Source organism: Somniosus microcephalus, chromosome 3, assembly GCF_052327205.1.
Source record: "Somniosus microcephalus isolate GS21.2 chromosome 3, FLI_Smic_1.0, whole genome shotgun sequence".
NCBI lineage: Eukaryota > Metazoa > Chordata > Chondrichthyes > Squaliformes > Somniosidae > Somniosus > Somniosus microcephalus.
Genome location: NC_140989.1, coordinates 227179971 through 227202509, shown reverse-complemented (window position 1 = coordinate 227202509; position 22539 = coordinate 227179971). Strand labels below are relative to the sequence as shown.

General features: G+C 44.2%; 1 protein-coding gene across 4 annotated transcripts in view; it reads right to left on the bottom strand.

Moving 5' to 3' along the window:
- LOC147121748 (tRNA-splicing endonuclease subunit Sen15-like) overlaps window positions 1-22539 on the bottom strand; it is a 72449-nt gene that overhangs the window by 10895 nt on the left and 39015 nt on the right. For 2 of the 4 annotated variants that reach the window (XR_015077610.1, XR_015077611.1), the window contains exons 1-2: window positions 5097-5203; window positions 3966-4058 (exon numbers count right to left, since the gene is read on the bottom strand). The exons of 1 other annotated variant lie outside the window; for it this stretch is intronic. The gene's annotated coding sequence lies outside the window, so the exon portion shown is untranslated. Of the gene's footprint in view, window positions 1-3959; window positions 4059-5096; window positions 5204-22539 lie in introns of those variants that run through there. One more of the 4 variants, XR_015077612.1, reaches the window with a different exon arrangement.

Sequence of the window (22539 nt, the reverse complement as noted above, 5' to 3'; positions counted from 1 at the left end):
TTTTGCAATGTCCTGAAGTGTTGATAAGGCATTATATAAATGTAAATTATTTTTGTTAAAGAACAATGACAGTGGGCAAAAGCAATAAACATGGACCAGTAGGGAAATATGACTACCTTGTTACACCCTTGAGATTTTCACTTAAAAGACACCACAAGAGGGGTTTTAAATGAAAAACATTTGATGTAGGTCTAACTCAGGGAAAAGTGTGCATTATACATATTAAAAATAAGAGAGGAGAAAGATTGAATTCAACTTGAACCTGAACATGTACTCAGCCGAACCTGATCCAGCAAAATAAAACTCAGAGGTTCTTAGACTCACGATAATCAGAGAAGTGCTCTGAAACATTTCCATAATCAGCACTCCATGACACCTGCTGCACGCACTACAATGCACGGAGTCTCGTTATAGTTAGGAAGTTCTGGGAACTGGGAAGAGCATTATACCGTGAACCTCAGGGGGTGGGTAAAAAAACAAAGATCACAACTACAAAGAGGAGCCCCTTTGAGAAAACAGCATATCATTTAGGAACATCAAAAAAGGAAAAACTCATACAAAGTAGTGACTCACAGACAAACAATCTCACATTGAAGCTTCATAAGAGTTAGAGAGTTACAGAATGAATGGCTTTAAGATGTTTTACTGAAATGACCAGATTCAGTATCACAGAACAGATATAAATATCAATTAAGAACACAGATGCAGTGCCTCTAACTAGAAACAGGTCACTCAGAACGCAAAGCCTCACTGTGTTCGGTGAAGCACAATGCTCAATTGTGAGCACATGTTGTGAAGGGGCTACCTTAGTCTGCAATTGAAACCAGGAGCTGGAAGTGGCTTGCACTGTGCAGTCAAACAGGCCATCTCCAGATCATAAACCTCTTAGTGAAATATTACCCGAAACTTCTTCTGATGCACAATGTCTTCATGCTTTCAACTGTAAATATTTGACAAATGGGATGTCATAGCTATTGCTTTCAATTTGCTGCGGTTTTGAAAATTGTAGAAATAAACCATGTTCAGACAGAATTGAGTGGTACACGTTTTGGAATGAATACACGGTACAAATATGTAGTCGGTGGGAAAATAAACATTTCACTTAAGAATTTAACATCAAAATGACTTATTAACAAGATGGGCACAAATAACAACTGGTTTTAGGCTTTCGATTTCTATTGACTTCAATTAAATTTGCTACCAATATAAAACTTGAATCTGGGTCAAATGAAAACTCAAAAGTTCTACTGGTTAGTTAATGAAACTAGCAATTTTTTATCTCATCGTTTCTGGTTTCCATTAACTATGATTCTGTATTTCATAGTAACAGGGTAATCCATTCTGTCCACTTCTTGCACCATTTCCAAGTTTCTATACTGCTCTATCCTCCTGACCAGATCATTAGAACTTTAAACATTGCAAGTTAGAAAAGATGACTCAACGTGGGCTATGATTAACCTCTCCATAAATTTCAGCAAAACACATGTAAAAGTGGGCGTCAATAGAAAAACTTAATATTTATCTGCATGCTCCGTTTAGCGAAAAATTAGTAAAAAGTTAGTTTTCAATATTCAGACCTTCAAGATCAATAATAAGGAATTTGTGCAGCATTCTGCATCTGCCGTCAAATCAAAAAAAGTTTTTTACTCCAAGTCAGACTCAGCAGAAGTGAGTTTAACAAAGGAGAAGAATTTGAAGCATCACCACAGCAGAGTTAAAAGTGAATAGTACAGAGTTTTTTTGGGGTCAGAGAGCATAGCATTCATTAGTAGGTATCTCACAGGAAGACAGAGGGTATAGTGGGTACAATGTTAGACAGAAGGCCTACTGCACCAAAGGTAGCTACCTGAGCATAACAAGATGAACAAAGCATGAAGAGGCTCAGGTTCAGCAAGAAGGCACTGATGGAGATGTGTCAACTATTCCAATGAAGACCTGCAGGGACAGTCAAGCATCTGCAATGAACTACCAGTAGCAGTTGTGCATGTGTCTGAAGTGTGCCCTTAGTTGAAGAAATAGCACCAGTCGCTGGCTGTACAGTCAACTGGCAAGCTGCAAGGGATATAGAAGGCATGTAATATGTAATAAACTGATTCATCGGCATCAGTGCAAGGGATCCACTTTGGTGGACTCATTGCTTTCAGAAGCAGTGCCAAATGTGTAGGACTATGTGATGGGACAGAACTGATGCTGACATGAATCTCAACTGGCTGCTCCTGTGCTAATCTCTGCCTGCCATTGCTTGAGGGCATGTCCCCAAGGCCCACCAATCTTTGTACAGAACAATAGCATCTACAGTTCTCAGGCTCCCTCAGTCATGGTTGTCTGCATCTGTCCATCAAGAAAGTTAAAGCTGCCAAAGCCCAAAGCCTCTATAGCAGAAGTGGGAACATTCACGAAAGATGCTCCCACCATGCCTACTGTCTACGCATCTGGAGGTCTCTGCTCGAAGATGCCACTGTGGCTCAGTTGGTAGCACTCTCGCCTCTTGAGTTAGAAAGTTGTGGGTTCAAATCCCACGCCAGAGATTTGAGCATAAAAACCTTTTTCTGCATTGGCATTAATTAAATTGCATTCTCGGAAATCGTACATTTTAAAAGAGGAAAGTACGGCCCTGCTTAGCAGCAAGACTGATTTAAAACGCACATAATGCAACACTTATTTCGCTCGGTAATAAAAATGCTTTTTTTTAAAAATTTTAAAAGTCTTTACTATGTATTTGCTGGACCTTAGAGACTAAGACCAACAGGGTTCAAATCACTGGTGTGAATACATTGATTGTCATTACCCAATCACAGCCAAAAATGATCCTCAAGACAGTATTGAGGTAGACAAGGTGCATCAGATGGGAGGGGAGGGTCATCAATTCTAATGGAACAAAGACGATTTACCTCAAATAATAAATCAGGACTATGAAGATATTTAGACCTACTCTTACTGGAACATTTTGCTTTTGTTTTAGTGTTTAATTCATTGTCACTTCTCTTCCAGAATGCCCACCTTGAAGAAGTTCTGCTCTTCTCTCCGATGGGATTTCTGTTTCTCTTACCTTGTTCACCTTCATTACTTTCTGTTCCCTGCTCGTGTTTGATCAGGTATCTACTAAGTCACTTTCACAACCACATCTCTTTGCTCAGCAGTGCAGTATTTTGCTCACTGGAATTCAACACGGTGAACTTGGCCTCCCAGTTTGTTTTGCTAACTCAATTAAGTCTTCACCTAACTCTGCTAGAAATTCCAAACATCAGAATCTAATCTAATTTTAAATAAAAATATTATGGTATTCCAAGAAGGGCAATTCCTAGATAGTCCCCCGCCCTGCAATGTACATCATGCTGAGATACAAGGGAGGCATGGGAAATGCTTTGAAGTGCCTTATAAGGTTTCATTATTTTAATGTCACCTTGAGCCAGAAGAGGCTTAAAAATATATGAATGGTAAATTAAAAATAACACGTTCATATTACATTTTAGCAACAGCACCTCCTTGATGAGGAGGCAAATACAATAGTGAATCAATGGACACGTATGGAGCTTCAGCATGTCTTACAATAGCGTCCTCCATTGAATTTTGCATGGCTAAAAACCACACAATCTAATAAGCTGTAAGTAAACGGGGGGAGAACGGAAGGGTGAGTTGCTGCATCTGATGAATCTGATACTCAGTACTAATTATCCGTGCGATTCTTACATAGCGTTTGCTCCGAACAGATTCCTACCTGATTAGGTTGGTTAAATTGATAATTATTACAATGATTTCACAGCAAAAAATATTCACACTCAATCAGATCACACGGGTTTTGTTACAAGCAGAGTCACCTCTCAAGTACAACAGCTAAAATGCAGTGCAAGCTTTTTACCAACTGAAACAGTGGTTTAAATACAAAAGCGAGTGCAATCAACATGTACTCGATATTGTACAATGTATTTATAGTAAGGAACTAGAATTAAAAATATGACCTTTACCAGGCACTAGTGATGAGTCAGCAGTGGCAAAGATCCAAAGGCACAGATTCCAACAAATTAGACGTGCATCACCACGCTGAGTGTCCAATTTCCCTGTGCATGGGTGAGAAGATGCATTAGGAGAACAAACCTTTTATATTCCAATTGTGTACCCAAAGGTCAGGTTACTTAATGGATTAGTAATTGGATTTTCGGAGATCTAAAGACTTATTTCTAACAAATTTTTCACAAAACACTACTTTAAATCAATTTATCTGACACACATCTACCAAAAAGATAAAGGAAAATATATTTTTTAACAATACTCCCCCCCTATCTACTGGAAAGTCGGTCTGGGTTTTAAAAAGAGGGGGTATTCCACTATGGAACTAAACATCCCAGGGGAGATTTTTCACTTCTGTGCTGCCAAACCTATAATTTTCCACCTATTAAAAAAACAGACAGAAAAATCACAGGCTGGGGAGTGCAGCAGCATAAAATCACTGCCACATTTTTAGCAAATTTGGCGGAGGGGTGAAGAGAGAGAGAGAAAAGTGATACACTGGTCAGCATAACAACTAGACACAATTCTCATGAAATTGACCCTTACAGATACAGTAGAAAATCACAAGGGAATTTATCGCAAAGGTGAACTCCCGACCCTTTCCACGGACTGATGCATGATTTAGGATCATGGCTCAGCGACTGTGTTCGAACCTCTGCACACCTAGTAAGAGGGCAAGGTGCCAACACTATCCGAGAAAGAAGTGTGCGGGCAGGAGGAAGTTTTACGACTGACATTCTGTATGGACCTTCTGGACCAATAGAGAATGCGCAGGTGCAACTACAGCAGCTCGTGCCCCTGACATAAACCTTAAGATATGACTGAAGTGGCAGCAACGTCTGTGGTGTTGACCCGGGAGGAATTTTAATCTTAAAAAAAAAACAGGTGGGTTGGGGTCGTGTGGGAAATTACAGTGTTAAAAATCAGAATCCAATCCACCCACTTCTGGTTTTAACAGAGGCGGGGTGGGCTGCCAACCCACTCCCGGGAGGCGAGTTGTCTATTTAAATATTAAAATGGCCCGGATTTTCCGATCAGAGGCTTCCTGCGTGCGGATGCCTCTGATCGGGAAAAATCTACGAACTTACCTGCTGGCTCTGTAGGTCCCGAGACTTCCAATCCTGGGCCTCTTCTGGTGCGTGGGCACAGAGGCCCAGGTATCCCAGGGGCGCAGGCGGTTCACAAGCATCCCTGGGATCACGTGGGCCATAGGGAACCAATCAAAGAAGGGAATTCCCGTGCACACTTTTGACAGGTCTCTCCGCATAGATCTGTCAAAAGTGTGAATGGGGATCACTTAAAAAAGTTAAACATTAAATATATTTTTTTTTAAATCATGTATTTAAAATTAATTAAATTAAATGTTTTAAACAAAAGTCTAATTTTTGGAAAAAAAAATTAAAGTTTTTTTTACGGGGCTAAAAATAAACTTACCTTTTTTAAAAAAGTATTTTTAAATTATAAATGAGTGAGAATTTTTTTTTTTACTTTTTCAAACTCTTATGCTGGTAAAAGCAGGCCTTACGCTTTTACCAGTCGTAAGATTTTTAAAGGTTTTCAGTGGGCGGAGGTTCTGCAGAAAGCAGAACTCTCCACCCGCAGAGGCCCTTCGCCAGGGCAGGCGGATGATCTGTCAAGAGAATTCTTGACAGATCGGCAGTGCCGGTTTTCAGCACATGCGCTTCGCATGCCTGAAACCGGCACTTGCAAGGCCCCTACGGGTGAGTACACAGCTCATACACACCTGTGGGGGTCGGTAAATCCGGCCCAATAAGAACATAAGAAATAGGAGCAGGAGTAGGCCATTCGGCCCTTCGAGCCTGCTCCAACATTCAATGAGATCATGGCTAATCTTCTGCCTCAACTCCATTCACCGGCCCTATCACCATATCCCCATGCCTTTACTAGTCAGAAATCTATCGACTTCTGTTTTGAATATACCCAATGACTGAGCCTCCACAGCCTTCTGGGGTAGAGAATTCCAAAGATTCACCACCCTCTGTATGAAGAAATTACTTCTCATCTCAGTCCTGAATGGCCTACCTTTTATCCTCAGGCTGTGGCCCCTGGTTCCAGACTCCCCAGCCAAGGGAAACATTCTCCCAGCATCCACCCTATCAAGCCCTGTAATAATTTTGTATGCTTCAATGAGATCCCCTCTCATTCTTCTGAATTTAAGAGAATACAGGCCTAGTTTACTCAATCTCTTCTCATACGACAGTCCCGCCATCCCAGGAATCAATCTTGTGAACCTTCGTTGCACTCCCTCTATGGCAAGTATATCCTTCCTTAGGTAAGGAGACCAAAATTGTACACAGTACTCCAGGTGTGGTCTCACCAAGGCCCTGTATAATTGGAGTAAGACTTCTTTACTCCTGTACTCAAATCCTCTTGTAATGAAGGCCAGCATACCATTTGCCTTCCTAATGGCTTGCTGCACCTGCACATTCACTTTCAGTGACTCATGTACCAGGTCCCTTTGAGCAGCTGCATTCCCCAATCTTTCACCATTTAGGAAATACTCTGCCTTTCTGTTTTTTCTACCAAAGTGGATAACTTTACATCTATCCACATTATATTCCATCTGCCATGTTTTCGTCCACTCACTGAGCCTGTCGAGATCCCCTTGAAGCCTCTTTACATCATCTTCACAACTGACACTGCCACCTAGCTTTGTATCATCAGCAAATTTGGAAATGTTACATTTAGTCCCCTCATCCAAATCATTGGTATAGATTGTGAATAGCTGGGGCCCAAGCATCGATCCTTGCGGTACCCCACTAGTCACAGCCTGTCATCCTGAAAAAGACCCGTTTATCGCTACTCTTTGTTTTCTGTCTGTTAACCAATTCTCAATCCATGCTAGTATATTACCCCCAATTCCATGTGCCCTAATTTTGTTCACCAACCTCTTGTGTGGGACCTTATCGAAGGCCTTCTGAAAATCCAAATACACCATATCTACCGGTTCCCCTTTGTCTACTCCACTAGTTACATCCTCAAAGAACTCCAATATGTTTGTTAAACAGGATTTCCCTTTCATAAATCCATGTGGACTCTGCCCAATCTTACTATTAGTTTCTAAGTGCCCAGTTATTGCATCCTTTATAATAGATTCCCGCATTCTCCCAACTACTAACGTGAAGCGAACAGGTCTGTCGTTCCCGTTTTCTCTCCCCCTCCTTTCTTAAATAGCGGGGTTACATTTGCTATCCTCCAATCTGCAGGAACCGTTCCAGAATCTATAGAATTTTGGAAGATGACAACCAATGCGTCCACTATCCCAATGGCCACCTCTTTCAATACCCTAGGATGTAGGTCATCCGGCCCTTGGGATTTATCGACTTTTAGTCCCATTAATTTTGCTAGTACTGTTTTTTTACTAATAATAATTTCTTTAAGTTCCTCATTCTCGCCACACCCTTGGTTTTCTCGTATTTCTGGGAGGGTTTTTGTGTCTTCCTCTGTGAAGACAGAAACAAAGTATTTATTTAATTTCTCTGCATTTTCTCATTCCCCATTATAAATTCTCCCATCTCTGACTGTAAAGGACCCACATTTACCTTCGCCAGTCTTTTCCTTTTCACATACCTATAGAAGATTTTACAATCCGTTTTTATATTTTTCGCTAGTTTGTGCTCATATTCCATTTTCCCTTTCTTTATCAATTTCTTGGTCCCCCTTTGCTGATTTCGAAAAAGATCCCAATCCTCAGGCTGACTGCTTTTTCTGGCAACTTTATAAGCTTCCTCCTTTGACTTAATACTAGCTTTAATTTCTTTTGTTAGCCATGGTTGGATCACTTTTCCTTTTGGGTTTTTATGCCCTAGAAGTAATATATGTTTGTTGCAAATTATGCATTATTTCCTTGAATGTTAGCCATTGTATGTCCACCTTCATACCTTTTAGTGTAGTCTCCCAATCTACCATGGCCAACTTGTCCCTCATACCCTTGTAGTTTCCTCCGTTTAGATTGAAGACCTTAGTTTCAGATTTGACTACATTGCTCTCAAACTTAATGTAAAATTCAATCATATTATGGTCACTTGTCCCTAAAGGCCCCTTTACCACAAGATTATTTATTAGCCCTTTCTCATTACACAGTACCAGATCCAGAATAGCCTGTTCCCTGGTTGGTTCCTCCACATACTGATCCAGGAAACCATCTTGCATGCATTCCAAGAATTTGTCCTCCACACCATTAGTGGTAATTTGATTTGCCCAGTCAATATGTAGATTAAAGTCCCCCATGATTACCGTATTGCCCTTGTTACATGCACTTCTAATTTCTTGATTGATACTGTGCCCTATATTACCCACTACTGTTTGCTGCCCTATACACAACTCCCACCAATGTTTTCCACACTTTGCTGTTTCTTAGCTCCACCCAAACTGATTCCAGTTCTACATCACGATCTGCCGAGCCAAAATCTTTTATCTCTACCATACCGATCTCATCCCTTATTAACAGCGCTACGCCACCTCCTTTTCCTTTTTGTCTGTCCTTCCTAAATGCTATAAAAGGCTCCCGAGACCCAGGTAAGGCCTCAGAGCGTCGGCGGGTGTTTCAGCGGCAGAGCGGGGCTACAAAAGGCTCCCGAGACCCAGGTAAGGCTTCAGAGCTTCGGCGGGTGTTTCAGTGGCAGAGTGGGGCTACAAAAGGCTCCAGAGACCCAGGTAAGGCTTCAGAGCTTCGGCGGGTGTTTAAGTGGCAGAGTGGGGCTACAAAAGGCTCCAAAAGGCTTACCAGTCTCCGAACTCGGGACACAGAGGGAAGGAGAGAGGTAAAAAGAAATCGAAGTGTGACGTCACCAGAAAGCAGGTAAGTGATTGGTTGGTGAGTATTTGTCTCTTTTTAAGCTTAAACTCTGGTTTATAGTTTCTAAGGTGCGATATTCATCATCTAGAATCGGGGCAGTGGGTATTTAAGAATAATATTAATAAATGGAATTAATTACATAGAATGGGAGATCAGGTGATGTGTTGCTGCTGCAATATGTGGGAGCTGGTGGACACCATTGATGTTCACAGTGATCACATTTGCAGTAAGTGTTGGCTGCTCGAGGAATTCCGGCTCCGTGTTGATGAGCTGGAGTCCGAGCTTCAAACACTGAGACACATCAGGGAGGGGGAGAGTTACCTGGACTCTGTGTTCCAGGAAGTAGTCACACCAATTAGATTAATTAATTCAGATGTAGTCCGTGGCCAGGGACAGGATGGTGTGACTGGAAGTGAGGCAGGTACGGGGATCCAGGAGGTAGTGTTGGAGGAGCCGCAGCCCTTGCTCTTGTCCAACAGGTTTGAGGCTCTTTCTCCCTGTGAGGATGTGAACGGGGACTGCGGGGAGGATGAGCAACCTGGCCACAGCACCATGGAGCGGGGGGCCATTCAAGTGGGGGGAGTTAAAAGAAATGTTGTAGTGGTAGGGGACAGTATCGTTAGGGGGATTGATAGGGTTCTTTGCAGTCGAGAGCGAGAGTCCCGAAGGCTGTGTTGCCTGCCCGGTGCCAGGGTTAAGGACATCTCCTCTGGGCTGGAGAGAAACTTGGAGTGGGAGGGGGAGGATCCAGTTGTCGTGGTCCATGTTGGTACCAACGACATAGATAGGACAAGGAAAGAGGTTCTGCTGAGGGAGTTTGAGCAGCTAGGGGCCAAATTAAAAAGCAGAACCACAAGGGTAATTATCTCTGGATTACTACCCGAGACACGTGCAAATTTGGCTAGGGTAAATAAAATTAGAGAGTTAAATGCGTGGCTCAAAGACTGGTGTGGGAGAAATGGGTTTTGCTTCTTGGGACACTGGCATCAGTACTGGGACAGGAGAGAGCTGTTCCATTGGGACGGACTTCACTTGGCCAGTGCTGGGACTAGAGTCCTGGCGAATCGAATAACTAGGGCTGTAGAGAGGGCTTTAAACTAATTAGTGGGGGGGGGGTTTTAAGAGAGCGAAAAATAAAAATGACAGCGGAGAAGGCAATAGAGCAAGGTAGCAGTGGGGGAATTAAAAACCAGAGCGTGTCAGGAAGGGACAGAATGTATAATGGTAAAGTAGTAAAGGGGGTAAAAGCAGGAATAAATTGTCAGAAAACATATTTGAAGGTTCTTTATCTGAATGCACGCAGCATTCGTAACAAAATAGACGAGTTGACGGTACAAATAACTACACATGGGTATGATCTGGTGGCCATTACGGAAACATGGCTGCAAGATGATCATGACTGGGAACTAAACATACAAGGGTATTTGACAATTAGGAAGGACAGACAGGAAGGAAAGGGAGGTGGGGTTGCTATGTTAATCAAGGATGGAATCACTGCAATAGTCAGAAATGATATTGGGTCAAAGGATCAGGATAGTGAAACAGTTTGGGTGGAGATAAGGAATAATAAGGGGAAAAAGTCACTAGTGGGCGTAGTCTATAGGCCTCCTAACAGTTGCAACTCTGTTGGTCAGTGTATAAATCAGGAAATAGTTGGGGCTTGTAATAAGGGAACAGTTATAATCATGGGGGATTTTAACTTTCATATTGACTGGACTAATCAAATTGGGCATGGCAGCCTTGAGGAAGAGTTCATAGAGTGTATTAGGGATGGGTTCCTTGAGCAGTATGTAACTGAACCAACCAGGGGGCAGGCAATCTTAGATCTGGTCCTGTGTAATGAGACAGGATTAATAAACAATGTCCTAGTAAAGGATCCCCTTGGAATGAGTGACCATAATATGGTTGAATTCAAAATTCAGTTTGAGGGTGAGAGTTGGATCTCAAACCAGCGTACTGAGCTTAAATAAAGGAGACAATGAAGGTATGAGAGTAGAATTGACTAAAGTGGACTGGGAAAACAGATTAAAGTGTAAGACGGTACAAGAGCAGTGGTCTACATTCAAGGAGATATTTCACATCTTTCAAGATAAATATATTCCACTGAGAAGAAAAAGGAGAGTAAAAGAAAAGACAGCCATCCATGGCTTAGTAAAGGATAGTATCCGACTGAAAACAAGGGCATATAAAGTAGCCAAATCTAGTGGGAGGATAGAAGATTGGGAAGCATTTAAAAGCCAGCAAACAATAACTAAAAGATTAATTAAGAAAGGGAAGATAGATTATGAAAGTAAACTAGCAAAAAATATAAAAACAGATAGCAAGAGCTTCTACAGCTATATAAAAAGAAAAAGGGTGGCTAAAGTGAACGTTGGTCCCTTAAAGGATGGGACTGGGAAACTAGTGGTGGGGAACATGGAGGTGGCAAAGACGCTGAACAAATATTTTGTCTCAGTCTTTACAGTAGAGGACACTAAAAATATCCCAACACTGGACAAACAGGGGGCAATGGGCGGGAGGAGCTAAACACGATTAAAATCACTAAGGAGACGGTACTCGGTAAAATAATGGGACTTAAGGCGGATAAATCCCCCGGACCTGATGGCCTACATCCTAGGGTCTTGAGAGAAGTGGCGGTAGGGATTGTGGATACATTGGTGATTATTTTCCAAAACTCCCTGGACTCAGGAAAGGTCCCGGCAGATTGGAAAACTGCTAATGTAACACCCTTATTTAGGAAGGGAAGTAGACAAAAAGCCGGAAACTATAGACCAGTTAGCCTAACATCTGTGGTTGGCAAAATGTTGGAGTCCATTATTAAGGAAACAGTAACAGCGCATTTGGATAAACATAATTTAATAGGACAGAGTCAGCATGGTCTTATGAAGGGGAAGTCATGTTTGACAAATTTGCTCGAATTCTTTGAGGACGTAACATACAGGGTGGATAAAGGGGAACCAGTGGATGTAGTGTATTTGGACTTCCAAAAGACATTTGACAAGGTTCCACACAAAAGATTACTGATCAAGATAAAAAAATCATGGGATTGGGGGTGATATACTGGCATGGGTGGAAGATTGGCTATCTAACAGAAAACAAAGAGTTGGGATAAATGGTTCGTTCTCGGGCTGGCAATCAGTAACCAGTGGTGTTCCGCAGGGGTCAGTGCTGGGACCCCAACTCTTTACAATCTATATTAACGATTTGGAGGAAGGGACCAAGTGCAACATATCCAAGTTTGCCGACGATACAAAGATGGGAGGGAAAGCAGTGAGTGAGGAGGACATAAAAAACCTGCAAAAGGACATAGACAGGCTAAGTGAGTGGGCAGAGATTTGGCAGATGCAATATAATGTTGGAAAGTGTGAGGTTATGCACTTTGGCAGAAAAAATCAAAGAGCAAGTTATTATCTAAATGGAGAGAAACTGCAAAGTGGTACAGTACAAAGGGATCTGGGGGTCCTGGTGCATGAAACACAAAAAGTTAGTATGCAGGTGCAGCAGGTGATCAGGAAGGCCAATGGAATCTTGGCTTTTATTGCAAGGGGGATGGAGTATAAAAACAGGGAAGTCTTGCTTCAGTTATACAGGGTATTGGTGAGGCCACACCTGGAATACTGCGTGCAGTTTTGGTCTCCATATTTAAGAAAAGATATACTTGCTCTCGAGGCGGTTCAGAGAAGGTTCACTCGGTTGATTCTGGAGATGAGGGGATTGACGTATGAGGAAAGGTTGAGTAGGTTGGGACTCTACTCATTGGAGTTCAGAAGAATGAGAGGCGATCTTATCGAAACATATAAGATTGTGAGGGGGCTTGATCGGGTGGATGCAGTGAGGATGTTTCCACTGATGGGTGAGACTAGAACTAGGGGGCATAATCTTAGAATAAGGGACTGCCCTTTCAAAACTGAGATGAGGAGAAACTTCTTCACTCAGAGGGTAGTAAATCTATGGAATTTGCTACCCCAGAGAGCTGTGGAAGCTGCAACATTAAATAAATTTAAAATGGAGATAGACAGTTTCCCAGCAGATAAGGGAATTAGGGGTTACGGGGAGAGGGCAGGGAAGTGGACGTGAGTCTAGATTCGGATCAGCCATGATCCTATTGAATGGCGGAGCAGGCCTGAGGGGCCGTATGGCCTACTCCTGCTCCTACTTCTTATGTTCTTATGTTCTTATGTTGAGTACCCTGGAACATTCAGTTCCTAGCTTTGGTTACCCTGCAACCATGGGGTAGATTTTGTCGAACCTGTCGGGAAGAAGGCGGGACTTCCCCTTTCGGGTTTTTGATCAGCCTACTTTGATGTCCGGCCAATCCGCGCGATTTTCCCTTGATTGACCTTGTTGAGCCTGCCCAGCGGGCTCAGCAGGCCAATTAAGGGCCACCCGGCAACAGGTGACGTCACAGACTGAAATTTAATCTGTCAAGATTTCTTGACAGATGAAATATCAGTGTCTCACAGCTGTTTGAAGCTGTGAAACACTGACAGTCTGATTTCTAAGATGAGTCCTTCTGCGCAGACTCATTTAGAAATCTCAGCAGCACTAAAAGCTGAAGGCTGTCAGTTTTGACAGATCGCAGCCATTCAGCTTTCAGTTCCGGCTGAGTGATGCGCTCCCGACGGCTACAGGAAGAAAGGCTGTAAAGGTAACTACAGGTAAGTAAAAGTTCTTTACACACTTTAGACACACCAAACACACTTACCTTTGCACTCATGCACCCATCACTCACCTGAGCGCCGACATCGCGACCCCTCCAACTCATTCAGCCCGACGGCCCGCCTCGCTAACCTGGCGTGGTTTGGAGCTGTCAGGAAACCCACACAAAACCCCTCAAAATGGGGATTAGGCTAAAAACTGCCTGTTAACAGGCAGTTAATTGGCACTAATCCCTTCCCGCCTGGTTTCGGTGGGTCCCAGTGCGGGGCGGGTACCCGCCGCCCCTGAAACTTACGTGGGGCGGGGTTTTGGGCGGAATGGTGTCGGGACCCCCAAATTCGGGATATCCCCCCCCCCACGCGCCTGAAACCCCGCCTCACGGCTCCCTGAAAATCTAGCCCCATGTCTGTGTAATGGCAATTACATTATACCCATTTACTTCTATTAGTGCCATTAATTCATCCACCTTGTTGCGAATGCGATGTGCATTTAGATAAAGTGCCTTCAACTTTGCCTGTTTAATATTTTTCTGCACTTTGACCCTCTTTACTGTTGGTCTTTGTTTCTGCTCCCTACTAGTTTTGCTGACTACTTTTCTAACTTGCACTTTCGGCTTTGTTTCTCTCCATTCTGGGCCCACACTTAGGTTCCCAGCCCCCTGACAAACTAGTTTAAATCCTTCTCAACAGCACTAGCAAACCCCCCTGCGAGGATATTGGTCTGCTTTAACCTCCATTTTGAATTTAACTTTAGCTGGTCGGGTTTTGCACGCCTCTTGAAACCCGCCAGCTAATGCAAGGTGAGGACTGCTGGATCCAGGAGGCAAGTGCCTTTACACACTTGCACTTTACAGGCCCTGCCATTAAATTCAAGTTCTCCCGGGTTCCCCGACCACTTCAAAGTCCCCCCTCCCCAGCTCCCAACCCACCTTCCCCATTAAAATTCAGCCCCCAGTCACTTGTGATATTTTAACAGGATGCACCAGACTACAGAGCAGGCTAGCTATTCCATCAGCCGTTACAGCTTTAGTTCAACCCAGTCCAGGAGCAACAGATGCACCCTGTTAAGCACAGGTATATATACAATGAACGGACACAGAATCCAATAAACACTGTAGTTGTTGAACATATCAAATAGAAACAGGTTCCCTTGCAGATTTCCACTTTGCCAGCTTTATTATCTATTTTCTTTGGCATAGCTCAGACGTGATTGCCAGGTCAAGTAGCTAGATGACTGTAAATGAAGAGACTGAGGTATCTTTGTAGTGTTGATTTAATCCAGCATAGACTGCATTCTGCAGTCCAAAATGCATTAGATGTGTAATACAGTCTCATATGGGAATGAAATCACGGTCTCTAGAGTAGAATTAATGTCAGTATGAATTTGAAAGCACTGCAGAATAAATCAAACCAACTACTCAGCTATTTACTGGCAACTGCGTTTTTTTCAAAATGAAGACCAATATCATAGTGATGTCAACATGCAACCAATCACAACACTGGTATCTGCTGTCCCATTTGCACTCGTGCTGTGTGCTAATACTCCCAAATGTCCCATACCCGGTTTGCTGCTGAACTCCAGCATAAATGGGATTAAAGTGATTTTTGCCAATGAGTAATTTCAGATATCCGATTCCGCAACGTTAAAAAGAAAATCAGCAGCTTGCTGGCTTTTAAGTAACAGTGTTAATCTCTTCACCAATCAATCTTTCATTTAGTTTCTCTTTCACACTGAGCCTGATCCTTTCTGGCTTATTTCAGCACTTTGCTATCCCAATTACCAGCTTCTGGCTCATATCAATGGCCCAGTTATTTTTATACCTTTTTAGGATTTCAGTTCCTCTAGTTAGCATTTGAGTAACAAAATTAGAGGAAGATAAAGGATGCAGCAGCAGCCAAATGTCAAACTTCCATTCCATGATCATTTATCATAATCAACGTACTTACATATGTGGAGACATTTTTTAAAAGTCATCTTTGTATCAGCAAACCAAGTCTTACTTCAAAAAGATTGAAGTATCTCTTCTCAGGTTCATTTCACAGAGCTTCACAAAAATGTTGTGGACTTATTTCTAACATTGGCAGATGGACAGGCCCATCATTATATTTCTATCCACATAGGGTGGTGAGGGGGTTGGGAGAAAGAACATGTACACAAATTTAATTGGACAGTAATTAACTGGTCAGCTGCAGTTACTTGAGGTTTGTTGCATTTTTCAAATACCACAGAATGTCTCATTTAGCTGCAAAATTAAATGGATCGAGTGCAAAATTAAACTTGCAGTGCAGATCGACTGCTGCGTAATGTTTGCATAGCAATGAGAAATATTTTTAACACGAGTGTAAAGAAGCAGTTCGGCCATGGAAAACTAGTATCTGCTGAACCCTGCTGCTGCTCCTCCTTGTGTGAAGTGCCTGAAGCACCTCTTCAGCCTTGTTCAGCCACAGGTTCAGCATAATCCTGAGAAGGAGCTTGCTGAATATAAAACCGTCACGGGTCACATTCCAACAATACGTACCCAGTATCTGACTAGTAAAACCGAATGGCAGCCATTCCCCAAGAGAATATACTGCAACAATCAACTCTTGTGCTCCAATTTCTCATAGTGCTGTATTCATTGAGTCAAATATCGAGTGCAGTCGAAGCATGAATTGTTCAATTTAAAACTCCTCGAAATGCTGTGTGTAGTGTATGTGCTTTAAGTCAGAACTACTTTTTACAGCTCCTGTATACTGTAGTACCGGCAGTAACCACACCGGTATATAAACTGTGCGCATGCCTCTGTACTCCAGTCTAGAGATGACCCTCCTCCGGTAAAGACCTGTTGTTTGTTGAAGTACAGCATCCGTGTAATTCTTTATCCACTGAACCACGGATCTAACAGTGGCGACGAGTGTTGATGCGAATCTACCTGCAACATTAAACAAAAAAAAACAAAAAAATAGTCGAGTCCAGGAACACGGGCGTCGACCGCGAGCAACCGCCCAGCAGTCAGGCAGAGATCCAACTTCGCTGGGGAGGCTGTGGAGAGCCGGGCTTGGTTCCCCAGCCACAACGAGCAGTAAGAGACCGACGACAGGTCCTGAGCAGACCCTTCCCGAGCAGCGGCGGCTGGAGCCGACCAACGGCAGAGAGAGAGAGCCGGGCTGCGTCGACGGGGTAAGAAAAAGGGTGAAGAGAGCAGGGCGCAGCCGGGGGTTGATCACCGAGCGGCGTCGTGGAAAAATACTGCAAAACCGGAGAGAGGGTAAGAAACAGCCGGGTTCTAGACTGAGCGGCGTCGACAAATATCAAGAGAAGAACGCGCAGAGCACAGCCAGGGATCACGGGCTGATCAGGGTCCGCGGGGCGAAGCAAGGGGAGACGCCATTGAGCCGCGGAGAAGCAGGGAGAGTGCGGGAGACGCCATTGAGCCGCGGAGAACCAGGTAGAGCGCGGGAGGCGCCATTGAGCCGCGGAGAAGGAAGAGCGCGGGAGACGCCATTTTGCGAAGCCGCAGTGGAGAAGACGGGCGAGCGCGGGAAGGAAGGAAAGCGCGGGAGACGCCATTTTGTGCCAGCGGAGAAGAAGGGGAAGCGCGGGAGGCGCCATTGGTGATAGTTAACGCACAACCAAGGATGCCGAAGAGTGGCAGTACCCTGTATCTCTACGTTCGACAATGAAGTCGAAGATTGGGCAACATATGTGGAACGTATTGAGGTGTACTGCAGGGCGAATGAAGTGCCAGATGCTAATAAAGCACTGGTTCTGTTAAATTCCATGGGTGCAAAAACTTATGGGTTACTGCGAAATCTAATAACCCCAGAGAAGCCGGTAAACAAGAATTTTGAAAGCATAGTAGAAATCCTACAGGACCACTTAAACCCCACACCGCTGCTGATAGCAGAACGATTTAAGTTCCATAAAAGGAACCAACACACAGACGAAAGCAATGCTGAGTACCTAACGGAACTGCGCAAGCTATCGAAATACTGCCAGTTTGGAGCGGGACTAGCAGACACGTTAAGGGACAAGTTTGTGTGTGGGCTACAAAGTGAAGGAACCCAGAAACGGCTTCTATCAGAAAAGGACCTTACGCTGGATAAAGCTTTCAGTATGGCAGTATCACACGAAGCAGCCGCGAGGGGCGCTGCAGAGATACAACGGAGTCCGCAAGAATACGGCACCAACGAAATGACCTATGGAACAGGGAAGTGCTATCGCTGCGGCAGAACAACACATGACCAGAAAGATTGTTGGTTCAAGGACCAAGTGTGCAGACAGTGTGGGAAAGCAGGACACATAGCAAGGGTCTGCAGGTCTGGGAAGAAAACCAACAGTAAGAAATCTCCACAGGAGAAGTACAAAAAGGTACACCAGGTGATGGACAGTGGTTCAGATGAACAGAAAAGTGACACAGACTCCGGAAGCAAGGACCTGGGTTGTCTGAAACTACATAATGTAACCGAAATAGAGGATCACCAGACTATCTGGGTTACACTCAAGATAGACAGAGTCCAAGTGGAAATGGAATTGGACACAGGGTCAGCTCTAACAGTCATAAATCAGAGACTACAAGCGGCTATTTTCACACATACCCTTGAAAGCTACAGAGATTGTCTTGAAGATGTATACGGGGCAAAAAGTCTACCCCAAAGGAAAAATAAGGGTGAAAGTGACATATAAAGGTCAGGAAATACCTAAAATGGATATATATGTATTGCCAAATGGAGGACCACCACTGCTAGGATGTGAGTGGATCCAGAAGATACATTTAGATTGGCATTCCATACAGGCACTGAAGGTGGAGGCCAAAAAGGATGGCGACGTCACACCTGGACGACTGTCAAAAATGCTAACTGACGCAAAAGAAGTGTTCCAGGAGGGACTAGGAACACTAAAAGGAATAACAGCAACAATTAAAATAGAGGATAATGCAAGCCCAAAGTTTCTGAAGGCCAGACCAGTGCCTTATGCGATCAGACCAGCGGTTGAAGCAGAGCTGGAAGGGTTGGAACGTTCAGGAGTACTGTCCAAAGTGGACTGGAGCGAGTGGGCTACACCCATCATCCCTGCAATGAAGAGGTCGTTGAGTAATACGCCTGGGGAACCAAAGAAGATCCGCATCTGTGGGGATTTTAAGGTGACAGTGAACCCAGTCCTTCACACGGTGCAATATCCGCTTCCACGAATTGAGGATATTTTCGCCTCGTTATCTGGTGGTAAACGCTTCACCAAAATTGATCTAGCCCAGGCGTACTTGCAGATGGAGGTAGAAGAAGCTTCGAAACATTACCTTACGATCAACACCCATAAAGGTCTCTATCAATACAACCGGCTGGTGTTTGGAGCAGCCTCGGCTCCAGCTATCTGGCAAAGGGCGATGGATCAGGTCCTGCAAGGGATTCCAGGGACCCAGTGTTATTTGGACGACATCTTGGTCACGGGCAAAAATGACGGTGATCACCTCGCTAGCTTGGAGAAGGTGCTCGCCAGATTAAAGGAATATGGGCTACGAGCTAATCGCCACAAGTGCGAGTTTTTCCAGAAACAGATCTCGTATTGCAGCCATGTCATCGATGAAGAGGGGTTACATAAGTCCCCTGACAAGATTGAGGCAGTAGTCAAGGCTCCAGCACCGGAAAATGTGTCACAACTGAGGTCGTTCCTCGGGCTGGTAAACTATTACCACAAGTTCTTACCAAATTTGTCTACGGTACTACACCCGCTGAACACCCTACTGCAAACAGGGGTACCATGGAAGTGGGATGATGAACGTAGACGAGCTTTCCAGAAGTGTAAAGAATTGATCACATCAAAAGAGGCGTTGGCCCATTTCAACCCAGCACTACCAATTCGTTTGGCATGTGATGCATCACCCTACGGCATTGGAGCGGTGCTGTCGCACAAATTCCCAGACGGGTTGGAGAGGCCAGTGGCCTTTGCGTCTCGGTCACTAACCTCAGCCGAGCGCAACTACGCCCAGATTGACAGGGAGGCCCTCAGCCTAGTATGGGGAGTAAAAAAATTCAACCATTATCTGCATGGGCAGAAGTTCACCTTGCTGACTGACCACCAACCACTTGTCTCCATCTTTAATCCTAAGAAGGGCGTGCCAGTAATGACTGCACAGCGGTTACAAAGATGGTCCCTGTTTCTAGGGGCAAATCAATATGAAATAGAATATAAAGGCACGAAACAGCATGGGAACGCTGGTGGGCTATCGCGCCTGCCACTGCCTACGGTGGAGGAAGCACCAGCAGTGGACCCTATCGAGATATTTTATTCGTCGATAATTGAACGATTGCCAGTAACAAACGCGGATATAGAGAAGGAGACCCGCAATGATCCGATGCTGTCACGGGTATATGAATTGACGGTGAGGGGATGGCCAACACATGGCGACTCACTGTTGCCAGCATTCTCATCCAGAAGAGAACAGCTGTCAGTATGCCAGGGGACAGTGATGTGTGGATCCAGAGTGGTGATTCCACCCAAGTTAAGGGAGAGAGTGCTAAAGGAGCTACATGAAGGTCATCTGGGGGGAGTGAAAATGAAAAGCCTTGCTAGGGCTTATGTGTGGTGGCCGGGAATCAATCAACAAATCGAAGACCTAACTAAGAGCTGCTTAGGATGCCAGAAGGTCCAAAATGCACCACCACATGCCCCTCTACACCCATGGGAGTGGCCCTCCTCTCCATGGCAACGGGTGCACATTGATTTCGCTGGTCCATTCATGGACTCAATGTTCTTAATAGCAGTGGATGCTCATTCAAAGTGGCCTGAGGTGATAAAGATGTCTTCAACCACTAGAGAAAACGATTGCAGTCCTACGGACCATATTTGCCAGAAACGGTTTGCCAGAGCAGATCTGCTCTGATAATGGACCACAGTTTGTGTCCGATGAGTTCCAAAAATTCATGAAAAGGAATGGGGTAAGGCATTACACATCCGCCCCGTATCATCCAGCCACCAATGGATTGGCTGAGAAGTTCGTACAAACCTTTAAGAAGGCGATAAAGGCCATGTGCGATGAGGAAATTCCACTACAGCATAAGATGGACAATTTCTTATTAGCCTACTGAAACGCGACACATGCAGTTACCAACCAGACCCCGGCCATGATGTTCTTTAACTGAAGGTTGAGATCTCATCTGGATTTGCTCAGACCAAATGTGCGAAGAAATGTTGAGGACAAACAATTCCAGCACATCAACGAGAAGCCGACAAGGAGCTTCAATGTAGGGCAACCAGTCTTGGCCCATGACTATCGAACAGAGAAGTGGCAACCCGGAACGATATGTACAAGGCAGGGGCCATTAATGTACACAGTGGATGTTGGGGGTGAACCAGACATACCGGTAGCATCTACTTCAGACCCAGTAGCAGTGGAACCCGATGAACTACCCGATGAAAAGGGGTCAGAATCGCCTCTGCACCAAGAACAAGAACCTCCGGAAAGGCGCTATCCCGAAAGGGTCAGGAAGCCGCCCCAAAGACTGAATCTATAAATGGACTTTTTGTTATTGAATGTAAATGTAAAAATGTAATCGTTATTTGAATATTAAGGGGGTATTATTAATCTAAAAAGGGAGGAATTGTAGTGTATGTGCTTTAAGTCAGAACTACTTTTTACAGCTCCTGTATACTGTAGTAACAGCAGTAACCACACCGGTATATAAGCTGTGCGCATGCCTCTGTACTCCAGTCTAGAGATGACCCTCCTCCAGTAAAGACCTGTTGTTTGTTTAAGTACAGCATCCGTGTAATGCTTTATCCACTGAACCACGGATCTAACACTGTGCACTGAATACCTGGCCAGTATTAGATAATACAATTAGTCAGGTAAAAGTAAAAGTGTTACTCAGGAAGCTTGCAATAATGATTTAAGAAATCTAGGACTAAAAATTAAACACGAGAAGGGATATTATGCTGTTCAGATAGATTTTTTTTTAATTCTAAAGTGGTAAAAATAATCAGATTACTGAACTTAAAGATTCCACCAAAGTAACCAGTTACTTTTCTACGTGTTTGAGAAAGTCAGCAATCAAGGTAAAATAATTCTGTATTAGGGTTGTTAAAATTTACAAGCTAAACGTGGACCTCCCCTCCCGCTCCCCATGGCTGCATTGTTCTCTTGTCTCTTATTTGCTCGTTATAGAGACAGACAGACAAGAAACAAAAGCAGTTCTGTATTTTAGCACAAACACAGGTGGTTAAATAATGTGTTGGGGTAAATGAGAATGTACAAGCTTGTTGATGTCTTTTATTAGTCTAGATGAAGCCTGCTAGGTTTTCTCAATGATTGACCTTCATTTTTTTTTAAATTCGTTCATGGGATGTGGGCATCGCTGGCGAGGCCAGCATTTATTACCCATCCCTAGTTGCCTTTGAGAAGGTGGTGGTGAGCCACCTTCTTGAATCACTGCAGTCTACGTGGTGAAGGTACTTCCATAGATTTTGACCCAGTGATGATGAAGGAACGGCGATATACCTCCATGTCAGGATGGTGTGTGACTTGGAGGGGAACTTGGAGGTGGTGGTGCTCCCATGCGCCTGCTGCCCTTGTCCTTCTAGGTGTTAGAGGTCGCAGGTTTGGGAGATGCTGCCAAAAAAGCCTTGGCGAGTTGCTGCAGTGCATATTGTAGATGGTACACACTGCAGCCACGGTAGAGGGAGTGGCTGTTTAAGGTGGTGGATGGGGTGCCAATCAAGCGGGTTGCTTTGTCTTGGATGGTGTCGAGCTTCTTGAGTGTTGTTGGAGCTGCATTCATGCAGGCAAGTGGAAACCATTCCATCACACTCCTGACTTGTGCCTTGCAAATGGTGGAAAGGCTTTGGGGAGTCAGGAGGTGAGACACTCGCCGCAGAATACCTAGCCTCTGACCTGCTCTTGTTGCCACAGTATTTATGTGGCTGGTCCAGTTAAGTTTCTAGTCAATGGTGACCCCCCAGGATATTGATGGTGGGGGATTCGGCGATGGTAATGCCGTTGAATGTCAAGGGGTGGTGGTTAGACGCTCGCTTGTTGGAGATTGTCATTGCCTGGCACTTGGGTGGCGCGAATGTTACCT